Below are 13511 nucleotides of genomic sequence, written 5' to 3' on the forward strand. Positions count from 1 at the left end.
TGCATGGCGACGCGGGCAATAGTGGCGTCCATCCCAAAGTGCCCAGCCATGGGGGCTCCATGGGCCAGGAAGAACGCGTACTGCTGGAGGGCCGAAGGCAGCAGGTATCTTGTCCTCTCCCCTGTCAGGGTCTGGTCGGTGGTGGTGAGGCAGCCATGCTCGTCGAGTCCCAGGGCTGCGAAGCGGCTGGCATACTGCTGCTCGTTCCGGTCCTTGCCTCGTAGCTCAGCCTTAGTTGGGGCCTTTCCGTCGGCCACCCACTGGCGGACACGGAGCAGGATGGGATCCTGGGTCTGGGCTTCTAAGACTCGGGCCGGATCCAGCCGTGCTGCGGAGGGTCTGCCAGCTGCGGGCTCCCCTAGCTGGCAAAGGTGGTGAAGGTATTCAGCCTGTTCTGCTAATTCTTCGGCGGACGCTGCCGGCATATTATCATCCTCCCGGCGGCTGAGGGCGTCAGCATTGGTGTTCTGGGTGCCAGGACGATGGCAGATAGTGAAATCTAGGGCCGCTAGCTCCTCTGCCAGCAGGCCACCATCCCTGTGGATGTGTTCAGTGACTTCATCTGTAGCAAGGCTGAGGAATCAGTGTTGATCTGGAAGCTACGGTAGGACAAGATGCCGTGAAATTTCCGAATTCCATACATGATGGCGGCCATCTCTCCCTTCCAGGACGGATAGCGAGTCTCGGGGTCGGTTGTCTTGCACCCCACGGAGGCAATGAGCCTCTCCTTGCCGTCCTGGCATTGGCTGAGTATAGCAGAGATGGCACGGCTGCTGAAGTCTGTGGTGAGCTGGAACACGGCTGGTAAGTCAAACCTGGGTGGCGCTCGGATGGGGGCTTGGCGAAACTTGTCCTTGAGCTGTACCAGCTGGGCTTCCATCTCGGCTGTCCAGGTCAGTGTCCTGGCCGTTTTCTGCCGATTCATCTTGTAGGTGAGGTCGGCATACTCGGGGATGAACAAGCGGTAGTAGCCAAAGAACCCCAGGAGCGCCAGCAGGTCTTTGGGGGTGATGGGGGCCGGCCAGTCAAGGATGCGGTCAATATAATGCTCTTGCATGGCTATCCCCTCACGGCTGAGGGTGTGGCCCAGATAGTCTACTTTGGCTCGGAACAGCTTGGTCTTGGCTGGCTTGAGGCGGATTCCTCCCCTGCGGTGGGCTTCCAAGACCTCCCGGAGCCTAGCCAGGTGGGCCTAGGTGTCTTGGTGAAAGGTCAGGACGTCATCAAGATATGACTGGAGATTGGCCGTGCCCAATGGGTTCAGGACCCCTGCAATATATCTGGAGTAGACAGATGGAGCGGTAGCTAGGCCAAAGGGCATCCTTTTCCATTGGTACAAGCCTCTGGGGGTGGTGAAGGCGGTGCAGGGCCGGCTATCCTCGGACACTCGGATGGTGTAGTACGCAGCCACCGCGTCTAAGGCACTGTAGACGCGGTGTCCCCCAGCTCATTCTACCAGCTGCTGGATCCTGGGCAAGGGGTAGCTGTCCAGCTCAAGACACTTGTTGAGGGCCCTGTAGTCGACAGCCCAGCGGGTGCTCCCGTCCTTCTTCTTGATAGGCACCACGGGGCTGCTCCAGGCTGAGTCCGAAGGCTCTATGACTCCTTCTTGCAACCAGGTGTCCAGTTGTTTTTCCAGCTCAGCCTCCTGCCGCGGGTTCAAATCCCGAAATCTCTGGCAGATCGGCTGGGTCCCTGGCTTGAGGCGCAGCTGTAGCTCTACTACATCAGTGCAGCCTGGGGTAGAGTTGGAGAAGACGTCCCTGTACTCTGACAGCAGGGTCCAGACCTCCTTCTTGAGCAGGGGGTCCTTGCGCAGAAATTCGTTCTCCTCCATCTCAAGGGCTGCCCACAGCTGCTGCATATCTGGGGGCTCAACAGGCTCTTGGAACAAATGGATGCGAGGGGGAGGCTTGTCGGAGACCTCCAGAATGTCGGGCTTTACCAGCTCCCCAGCCACGGGGAGGCCGGCGTTCAGCAGGAGAGGCATCTCCCCCTCGTTTACCACCAGCACTCGGAACACGCTGGCGGAGCCAGGCCTGTGCGCATACAGGCCTTCTGGTATGACAAGATACTCCCCAAACCTCTGTTCTGGGGCAGACAGCTGGATGGCATCCTTGGTGCGGTGTCCCACTAGCTCAACAGGGACAGCCATGACACCGCGGCCAGGCAAGACCACCCGCTTGGCCGTACGGAGTTGGGGTGGTTGGCCATTGGTTGGAGTGACAGCACTTAGCCTGTAAGTGGCTGGCACTGGGTCAGCTTCGGCTCCGGGAGCCACCGGCCGCGATTTGACGGGCTCGGCGCTGGGAGGGGCTGAGGTGTCGGAGCCATGTGTGGCTCCAAGGGCGCTCGGCGCCCATTGCGTGCATGAGGTGTTCAGAAATAACAGCAGACCCTGGTACACGGTTGCCAGAATCTACCATGGCATCAACCTGTACGTGCTGGGCAGGGTCAGGAGTAGGGAACCTCACCCGGATGTGGCAGGGGAAGTGGAGGTCCTACCCTTGAGACAAGGGGGCCTCCCGCTAGGCTGGGGTCGGCAGAAACTTCGGCGGTGGCCGAACCGCAGCTATGGTAGTATCGCTTACCATGGTGTGTGTAGACCGCTGGTGGTGGCTTATACTGTAGCTTCGAATCACTAGAGCTTATCAATTATCACTGGGTCAACAATTTTATATTTCTTTTTATCACTTGGTTGACATTTATAAACACTTAGTGTAGTTATCACTAGGAGCTCTAGGTGTGATTCTGGAAGCAATGGCAGCAGGGAATGTCCGTCCTGCAAGGGTCGATGGATGGCGGCAGCAGGGAATGTCCCGTCCTGCAGCGCCGCTGGTTCAAATCCCGAAAGATGGCGGCAGGGAATGGCCCTTCCTGCAGCGCCTCGGGTTCGAATCCTGGGAGGTAACGGCAGGGAATGTCCCGTCCTGCCGTGCCTTTGGCTCAAATTCTGCTATCCGTCGCAGTGGTAGGCCTTACTTATGTGCTGAAGCTTCGCAGCCACACATTGCCTTCTCAGGGAGACCAGCACTTAGCTGTCCGTCTCGTAGGTTTGGCCTGGGTGTCCTAGGGCTTGTCCCAGCTACACTTGCCAATTTAGACTCAGTTCTGTAGCCGTCTGAGCTAAATTATCCGATTACCGTGGCTGCGCACCTAGCGCTTCTCCCACACGGTACGGAAAAACGCCGTAAACTGGCGCTTTTAGCAGGCTAAATCTGCTTGCCGTAGGCCAGAGGCCTACATAATGCGTTCAAAATGATGGAAAATCGACCTAAAAAGGCCGTCTTGCGGGTCAGTTGGCTTCTCAGTTGGCAGCTGACTGTCCCCTTACTTGCAAAAGGGTCCAATCAGAGGTAGAATTGGCTAGTTTCTGTAGGGCTCGATTGAAACACGCTGACACCAAGTTGTGGTAAGCCGAAGCGTTTCAGCTCACCAGTTGCGAGTTCGAATCCAACAAGCCCCTAGCCTTGAAGTATTCTACCAAAACAAACTAGCAGGATTTACTCATACAGAAATTATATTTAACTGAATACATTTACAATGGGTGGTTACTATATATATACAAAATAGATTATAACAATAAGTTAGGTTTGAAGGGGGTGTGGGAGACAAGGGCGTAGCCCGCGGCGGTAGACATCTGTGGGGTAAGCTGTAGTAAAAGGGAAGGCATAATCTCCAGGTTGTATAGTTGCCTGAGGGGCGCGGGGTTGCTAAGTGTCCTTGCCCCTCCCCTATTTAGCCAGTCCAATCTGACCGCTGCGCGACGGGGTCATCTGCGGTCATGAGGTAAATGGTAATATAATAGGATTAGTGCAGAAGGCTTGACTTGATAAGCCACTGCATAGCAACTCTGTAAACTACCAGTCCGTCTGCTGCCGTATTACCACACTATAACATAGCTCTGAAATTTAACTAAATAGCTGAAAGTTGAATGAAAAAAATATTAAAACTTTGATTTGTAAACGATAAAGTATTGATTTATAAATCAAGAATTGCAGAAAAGTTTTGCATAAAAATTATATACCATTAACTACATATGCACTCGCCTTATTTACTTGAAAACCTTCGGAGTACTTGTTTTATACATATTAAAATCCAAGAAACTAACAATAATAACTAAGAAGCACTTGTGTATTGTTGTTTAAAAAACAAGAATAACAAAATTAATAAGAAGTAAAGCAAAAAAGCATGGAAAGACAAATGGATAAAATGAGTTTCAGAGCTGATAGTCCATTAGTTATAGAATATATCGTTTTGGACGGACGATCAGATAAGGTAAATTCTTAAGTAGCTTCGCTACTCAAAAGGGTACTGACATTTTAAATAAATAAAAATTTTAAAGAGTTCTTTGGGGTTGTAAATATATTCCTCATCTAAATGAAGCTTACCTGCCTTAATTCTTTAAATTTTCTAACTAAGGAGAGAGAAAGGCGGTTTTTCATCATAATATTTATTTGTAAATAAACTCGGAACAAAAAATTATAAAAGAATTTATAGAAAAACAAGGATGACAACATCCATAAGTAGCGAAGCACAAAAACGTGGATGGGAATGTGTACAAGTAGATTTAAAGTGTATTTTTAAAAATCAAGAATAGATTTATCGGAGAAAATAAACACGAAACTTTGTTTTATTTTGTATGATGACGACATAAAAAATGCTCATATAACAATTGGAAAAAAAGTTTGAAAATTGAACCAAAACACCAAAGATGTGGAAAAATTGTAAAACATATAAAAATAGCCCAAAACCTGCTAAAAGGCAGTCGGACTGCCATGTTTGTTTCTTAAAACGACAGGAAATTTAATTTTGATATATATAACTGAAAAAAAATTTAAAATCGGACCATAAACACCAAAGATACGGAGAAAAATGTGAAAAATGTAAAAATAGCCTAAAACCTGCAAAAAGGCAGTCGGACCGTCATGCTTGTTTTCTTTAATCGACAGGAAATTCAATTTTGATATCTATAACTGAAAAAAATTTGAAAATCGGACCATAAACACCAAAGATATGGAGAAAAATTAGAAAAATATAAAAATAGCCTAATACCTGCTAAAAAGGGGTCCGACTGGCATCCATGTTTTAGACTTAATTATGCTCTATATTAATGGGAATGTTGACAAGAAATTTCAGCCTTCTATCTTAAACAGGAGCCGAGAAAATCACGTTTCCCCTCTTCTGTCTCAGACGGACAGACGGACGGACGGACATTTCGAATTATAGAGTAGCTTCGCTTCAATAGTACCCAAATGCGTGCAGAATGGGAATGTATCTCCTCGCCTGGCAAAATTAAGAGATTCCAAAAAAGATATACCCTACCCACCTTGATACACCCTTTAATCCAGTAAAGAGGGTGTAAAAAAACTTTCAAAAATCTTAGTTTTGTTTTAGAACTATATGTCTGCCTGAAAAAAATCTGTAAGTATATCATGTGATGTTAAGGATTTGTATCCAAGTTTTTGTGCAAATTCCACTAACTAAAGACTGTTTTTTCAGCAATTTGTATTCAAACATCCTAAGGGCATGCCCCCTCCCCGCATTCCCACACGATAAATTAACTCTTCTTGTTTTCTGTAATACATCCCAGTAAAGCTCAAGATTTTCCTGTCAAATTCCTGTTCAAGCCACTGAGTACTTCATACTAATTAAAAACAATAATTTTAAATTGGAACCTGAATGCATTTTTTGAAAAATTTGGAAGGTTGAGAAAAGGTTTGAGAAAAAATTGTTTAATTATAACATTACATTAATTATAATTACTGTTAAATATTGTATTAATATATGAATTCAAAATGTCTACAATATTTTGGACGCAATTCATACTTGATCCTGTTTCGCTTGTTTTGGAGGGACTTCTTTTTAGTTGACTAATATCACATTGCATGTATGTCACCATGGGGCTTCCACAGATATATATTAAACAAAATCTAGAATATGGCAGACAAAGATATTAAGTAGGTGTAAATATATACTAAAGATAATAAGCTAAATGTCTGCTTCAATATAAATTACCGGAATATATTAATCCGTGTCTGCCTTCTTCGACTCCTTGTTTTAATAAATTGTCAATAATCAATTGTCTATAGCATTTTCAAGCAGCAAAACTACTCTAAACATTGTCTATTTGTTATTTCTTGAATCTTTCTCTATTTTGATGTGTAGGTTGATGATAGTAAGCTTGTTTGCCCATACAGGACCAGACCAGCAGAACAAAGCTGACAACTGTTCCCACACTTGTCACTGTCAGCCAAGTCAACCCACTTTCCTACAATAATTTAACAAAAAATAAAATAAATAACAAGGTGGACTTCTCGAAACATGGGTATGGCTTACAAAATATATGAGAATAGAAGACAAGTCAATCTATAAAACAGTAACAAGCCCTTTTCACTCCACAGGTTGAGCATAGGCCGCTGACAAATTGTCAGTGTTTTTGTAACAATGTGGCTTTTTTTATCTATTTGGGATAGGGTTATCAGCCCTATGCCCTATGATTGCGGTATTTGCTTCTATAAACCCAATATATATTATAGTCGAAAGTGTAGCAGGACTCCGTTTATACTCCTTCTATGTTCCTTTTTAGCTCCCCCTATACTTTCAACTATCCTGTTACCAGCGACAGTGCCCCTGGCATCTAGGGCTTTAGGAGAGAGGGGACAGATGCCTTGAAAACCCTTTAAGACTTAAATTCAAAAAAAAGTCAGTAACCTTTTGGGGCCTTTGTGAAGCTTTCCTAATTTCAAAAGGTTCAATAGCTGGTGAGAGCCTAAAAGACAAATAAAAAAAACTTATTTAGGATAGATTTTAAATCATAGTATGACCCCCCACCCCCCCCCCCTGACTTAAAAAGTATTTAATAGTACCTGATCCCATCTATCCTCCAGAGCCGAAATACCCCCTGCAGCTGACACTCCCATAAAAATAGCAGCTCCACTTACCCCACAGAAAACAAAAGCCCCCAGAGCCACCACAGAAAGGTTGTCATAAAATCTAAAAAAAAAATATAATGCCTTATCAACAGGATCTATTGGTATATTCATAGCGTCTCTATTATTCCTATATTCATAGAGTCCTCTACGGGCACTTGAAGATGGGGGTGAATCCAAAAACACATTTTTTTAAATTTGATTTTAAAAAGTAAACAATTTTTTAAATTTTAGTTTTAAAGAAAGAATATTTCATTTTTATTTGCGGGTAATTTATTTTTCTAGGGGTGTTATCTCTTGGGAGGGTGGTGGTACCCTCCCCCAAATAATTATAAACCTTCCCGAGACCTATGAGAAGCTACCCTGTTAAGTAAAACCCGATCGGGCCAGTGGTTGGCGAGATCCTTCGGTACAGACGAACAAACAAATATACATCATTTTACATTATTATAAAGATTGCATCAATTTAAAAAAAAAAGATTTCTTGGGTGGATTGATAATCATTTAGACTGTACTTTGGCTTTTGAAAAGAAAATAAATATTTCGTTTTACTCTCATTGTGCTATTTAACCAATTTAACTCCATTCTTAACCAAGAATCTCAATTTATCCAAACTAAATTGGTGACTATTAGTTCTCCACCCATCCACTCCGAATGAGTTAATTGCAATATATCTTTTTTTCAATTTTAACTAATTTCAGAGTAAAAAATAATAATCAAGAATATATTGTTTTAATATCTAAAGTAAACAACACTTTGTAAAAGGCTTTTTCATGAAAGTAAACTTTGAGAACAAGAACAAATATGTGCATCTAACTGCCAAGGTTGCTTTATGCTTAAATATGTTTTAGCTTTACAGTCATAAAAATCTTCATAAACAAAACACAAAGCGTATTATGTCTAGGAACCAAATAATTCAATTATTTTTTTTTTAAATAGAAAAGACATGCTTTTCATAAAAATAAGACTGCATTATGCAAGCATGGAAGTCAAGGTGGGGAGGGGGTAAAGGGGTGATAAACGAATTTTTAGGTCTTTTGTAGGATTAACTTTTTTATGATTAGATCTTTTGTCGGATTAGGTCTTATGTAGGATTAGGTCTTTTGTGGATTAGGTCTTTAACTTTTGTGGATTAGGTCTTTAACTTTTGTAGGTTTAGGTCTTTTGTAACAATGCTATGATAATATTATATGTAATACTCAATGTGTTCAAAAATATGTCATAATATAAAAAAAAGTTAAACCCTTTAGGCTTGAAATCATTGATGATTTTTTGACAGTTAAAAATCAGTAATGCAAACATAAAAATGACCATTGGACAATGAAACACTTTTCTTACATATCTAAAAATAAATTTATAAGGTAAGGTATGGCTCGGAAAGCATTATCGCTATAGCGCGAACTTTATTTGGCAATTAATATTAATTTGTGCTGGTATTTTAACTAAAAATCTTATTCTTTCAAAACCATTCTTGAAAACTTGAATGTAGTAGGTATTTTATTTTCAGAATAATCTTCCCCGCCTAACATATAACAGTTAGGGAGTTGAATCCATTTTTATAGAAGCAGAAACATAATCTATGATTATGGTTTGGACCCTATAAAACTGTAATCTACCCTTTCACTTTCCCCTCTCTTGGTGAAGATATCTTCAACGCCGATACGATTTTTGAAATGTAAGATTCCACTTTCAATAGAGGCGAAACTGGAATCATACATTCATGTTTACATATCAGCGTTTTCATAAACATTGATTTCACTTTTTATATCGACATAATAGTAATGTATCATTCTACTTTCAATAGAGACAAAACTGGAATGATACATTCAAGATAACATATCATATATTTAAATCGACATAGTAGAAATGGTACATATTAGTTAGTTTTTTTTATATTTTTATTAGTTTGAAGTTTTTAAGAAAAAAAGGACCTAAAAATAAAGGTTGCTAACACTTAACAACCAGGCCCATTTCCGGACCTTAATAGTTCAACGCTCCCCCCCCCCCCCCACATATCATCTCGGCTCCTATTAGAGTTAGATGGCAAAAAAAATTGTGCATGTTCCCTGTTAAATAATAAATTTCCGACTTTAAGTGAGACAAAGTCATTTTTTGCTTACTTCACCCTTTCATTTAACAACTTTCTTTTTAAGGTTAATTAAAATGTTAAATGGTTTTAATTTCCTTATTTTTGAAGCTAGAACAATTTTTTTCAGAAAATTTTTATCTTAAAGTAAATTTTATATTAGAAATCTCAAAACATAAATTTTTTTATTCGTTGGCTTAACAACTTTGGGGACTTTTACTGAATTTGGATCTACTATCTATAATACAAAGTAGAATGATGTCTTTCTGTCCGTCCATCCGTCTGTCCCTTAAGATCTCAGATCAACAGAACCGATCAGATTCTACTCTTCAGGGTATATACCTATTGGTCCTGTTGTGGTTTTAAGCTATTTTCTTGGGGGGGTGGGACAACCCCAACCCCCCAAAAAATGAAAATTCCCCCCCACCCAAAAAAAAATATTCTGGTGATGCTCATAAATTATGGGCGCAGCACCAGAATTTTTATTTTTTTAAAAATTACCTCATGGGGCAAAGCTCCTAGAGGCTAGGGGCGAAGCTGCTAGTACTTAATAACCTAACCATTCAAAATCCAATAAAAGTCCCAAAAGTTGTTAAGCCAGCTAATAAGAAAACGTTATCATAAAACTTTGGGGACTAGTGTAATAAACAGTCCATTGTCCACCTCTCTCTATGCTAGTTCCCAAAGTTTTACAATAACGTTTTCATATTTGTTTGCTTAACATGTTTGGGGACTGTTCCTGAATTTTAATTGGTTAGTTTATTTAGTATAGTGTCAAAACGTTTCAACCACTGAAGGCAAATTACAGTAGGGGTATTTTTGGGAATGTACATCCATTTATCGGTTATTGTCTTAAACTCATCAGATCACTAGTGGCGATAAACTTGAATTAAAGTACCTAGAGGTTTTGGACCAGCTAAGAAGGTAATTTCAGTTCAATGTTCCCTACCTCCCTGGGTACAATAAAAGTTGTCTACAGGGAGGGAAAAATGGACGAAAAATTAAATAAATTCTGTCTATAATAACATGAGAAAACAGAATAAGAAGGACAGTAACACCCTGTAATCGTTATCAGAAAGTCCTGAATGTCCATTTAAAACATTTGACGAAGCTTATTATAATAAGAGTTATGACAATATAAATTGATAAGATACATACAAAATGTCATTGCTTCTAAGTGACGTTTTCTACAAAAAGGGTTGGTAGAAGTCTATATGTATGTCTAAAAAAATCACTCTTATGGTTTGCAGGTTTCTATAACTATGTCTTCATAATAATGCCTATAATAAGGGAGGGTTTAAATTTCAGTAGTACCCAAAGTTTTATAAACATTTGTTGGATTTATAAATTTTTTTACTTTTATTTAATCTTAATTGGTTGATAAAAACTGGCATTGTCAAAACTAAACAGCCAAGATTAGTTGTTTATTGCATCTGTTTTTCCAGTTTTGTTAGTCCTGAAGGGGCGAAGGCCCAGTCTAACAAAACTGGTGTTCATATTACAACTTTTTACTTTACTATTTATAGAAAAATGTCTATAATACAATACAATACATGGTTTCAAGTATGGATTAGACGGGTCTAATCCAGCAGATATTAATTGGTTTTGTAGCCATACTGGAAAATCATAAAAAATCATGGACAGAATGGCGGACAGGCAGAAAAGTGAATTGTAGAGTACCATCGCATTTTATTCTTTCTTAGTTAGTATTCGTATCCAGAGAGGGAGGAGACAACTGACTGTTTATTACAATAGTACACAAAGTTTTACAACAACGTTTTCTTATTCATTGGCTTTGGGGATTTTTAATGAATTTTGATTGGTTGATTAAATTATGTTTATAAACGTTGGAACTACTAATTTTAATCTACAGAAGGGGTTATTTAGAGCGTCATCATTATGAATGTGCATTAATTTATCGGCCATTGTCTTATCTCTTTATATCCCTGATATGTTTCATAATTTTATTTGTTTGCTTTGCTTAAAGGGACTGTGAACGAAAAAATTTCTCATCAGATTATCAAACCTTAACATCATATCATTAATATAATCTCAAATATAGGGCAAAACTGTCTCTTGTTTCCTTAAAAAACGGCTTTTTCCAACGATTTTTACTATGTCCAAGTTTGGGGAAAAAATTTCCTGACTATATAAATGTGCAGTTAATTGTCTTTTTTTCCTTCTATAGCTAAAACTAAACTTTTTGACATAGTTCTCTATTTTTCCTAACGGTTAAGCTCACCTTTAACAATATCCTTTCTGTAAACCAATGTATAGTTACTTAAAAATTGATAAAGTAATATTTTTTATTGAAAACCAAATACAATAACAAATCTAGAAACAGGTTATTTTATTAGTTTCCAAGTAACTTTAGATGGCCCATCTCTTGCCCACCTTTATTTACAAATTTGTAAATAATAAAGGTGCAATATTTCTTTATAAACAGTCTGATAAAAGTGTAAACTAATTCTTCAAAGTAGGTTATTTATTGTCCAACACAATAAAAAAGGATATCATTATTTAAATAACCTATGATATTCAACCCATTGTAGACTTTGAGGTATTTTTTTGTCAATTAATACAAAATAAATTCCTTAACAGTAACTAAATTGTTTCAACTATATATGACAAGTTAAATACCCCTACAAACATTTTAAGAAACAAAAACGTTCAGATTTTCCTTGTTTTTTCCTTTTTCCCTCCAAAAAAAAACCCATAAAATCAATGCATTATTCCTAGATATTTTTGTTAATAGGACATTTTTGGTTGATCAGTGTAGTGAAATGTGCTTACAAAATGTTAAGATTTGATAATCAGATGAGAAATTTTTACATTCACACTCCCTTTAAGTGAAAGCTTTTCATTACATTAGGTTTTATTAAGTATGTGTTATAACATATAACATAGGCCAAAGTTTAAACTTTATCTGAGAGTGATAGGACAATGGCAGATTGGTTATCATACCTTTTTACATAAAAATGAAATGGTTTGGCAAGGGTAATTAATATTCCATTGTCCTTTACCATTATCACAAAGTTAATTAAATCTATAAGGCCTTTGAATCTAATTTATTAAGATCTTAATGCTAGCAGACATATGTTTATCAACATTAGCAGAAAACTTTTTCCACAAGAAAAATTATTCAAGTTTCTACTTTATAATTTAAAATATTTTTTCTGATAAAATGTTTGACATATATCGTATAATCATTTACCAAAAAATTATTTTGATAATTTAGATTCCAGAGAATATAGATCCCTTAGAAAAACTAAGACGACATTTTTCATCTTCTACTATGACATTTTTCAAAAACAATAAAAAAACAAAATTTAGTATGAAAACTATTTTCATCGATTTTTCTGAAGTTATTATCGTATTTTATGGGTTTTTTATTATCATTTACTTATATCGAAAGTGCCAAACATTGTACCCTAACTTATTCATTTAATAAAAAACGAACCGTGATGCTATTTGCTAAAAAAAACTCCAACCAATGAGAGTCACACTCGGAGGAAGGGGGTAGTTACCAAAATTTTCAAAATTGATTAAAAAAAATTCTAAGAGGATAATTCCATTTCCTTTTATATGCACAGATACCAAAAAATCAACAGAAAAAAATACTTATTTTTTCTTTTCTCTCAGTAATAATAATCAGCCCAAAAAGTAAAACAAAATCACGCATGGTATATTTATCTTTTCTTAGACAAAGATTATTTTAAATGTGCATTTATTTCAAACCAATAGAAATTCAAACTGAAGTACAAAATAGAATTAAGAAGTTTTGCCTGATATTCTCTGAAATCTAAATTATCAAAATAATTTTTTGGTAAATGATTATACAATATATGTAAAACATTTTATCAGAAAAAATATTTTAAATTATAAAGTAGAACTTGAATAATTTTTCTTGTGGAAAAAGTTTTCTGCTAATGTTAATAAACATATGTCTGCTAGCATTAAGATTTTTGTACTGCCAATACATGTTGAGTTTTATATTTAAAGAATTTCTTTAAAATGTTGTTTTTTTACCTCGTATACCAATAACGCAATATTTGCTATCAGGAATTTAGGTACATTAAAAAATCATATTATAAAGCATTTGAATTAACAAAGGTTATGCTAATATTTTTACCATTTAAGTTTATTTAATATTTTAAAAAATATCACAACCCTCCAAGTTGTAGCTACTTTTCCTGGACATATGATTTGAAGAATATGATGTGATGTAATGTCATATAAGGAAATTTTAATATTCATTAAAAAAATGTTATTTTTGCATATATGAAACATTTTAATGTGTTTGATGGCTAAAAAGAAAGATAATTAAAATTTATTTCATATTATATAGTTTGGGCTTGTAAAGGAACCATTTGAGTATCTTTGGTCGAAAAAGGTCTGATTTGTGAGCATTTTTGACCAAGTTGTGGCCAAATAATAATGAAACATATAAAAAGGTAGCACACTTTAAATACTCAGTCATTTATAGTAAAAGT

At 38.0% G+C, this 13511-nt stretch overlaps 1 protein-coding gene and 1 long non-coding RNA gene across 2 annotated transcripts in view; both read right to left on the reverse strand.

The window, feature by feature from the left end:
- Nucleotides 1-4146: 4146 nt before the first annotated feature.
- On the reverse strand, nt 4147-7517 carry LOC145314794 (uncharacterized). The gene is made up of 3 exons (XR_013877879.1): nt 7504-7517; nt 6715-6772; nt 4147-6271 (listed from the first exon to the last, which is right to left on the reverse strand). It is a non-coding gene; the product is annotated as an uncharacterized LOC145314794 (long non-coding RNA).
- The window catches only part of LOC145313615 (uncharacterized), a 37249-nt gene continuing 30607 nt past the window's right edge, over nt 6870-13511 (reverse strand). The window contains exon 14 of the mRNA XM_080153089.1: nt 6870-6996. The gene's annotated coding sequence lies outside the window, so the exon portion shown is untranslated. The remainder of the gene's footprint in view (nt 6997-13511) is intronic.

Source organism: Acartia tonsa, chromosome 3, assembly GCF_053477335.1.
Source record: "Acartia tonsa isolate MP-2025a chromosome 3, ASM5347733v1, whole genome shotgun sequence".
Taxonomy (NCBI): domain Eukaryota; kingdom Metazoa; phylum Arthropoda; class Copepoda; order Calanoida; family Acartiidae; genus Acartia; species Acartia tonsa.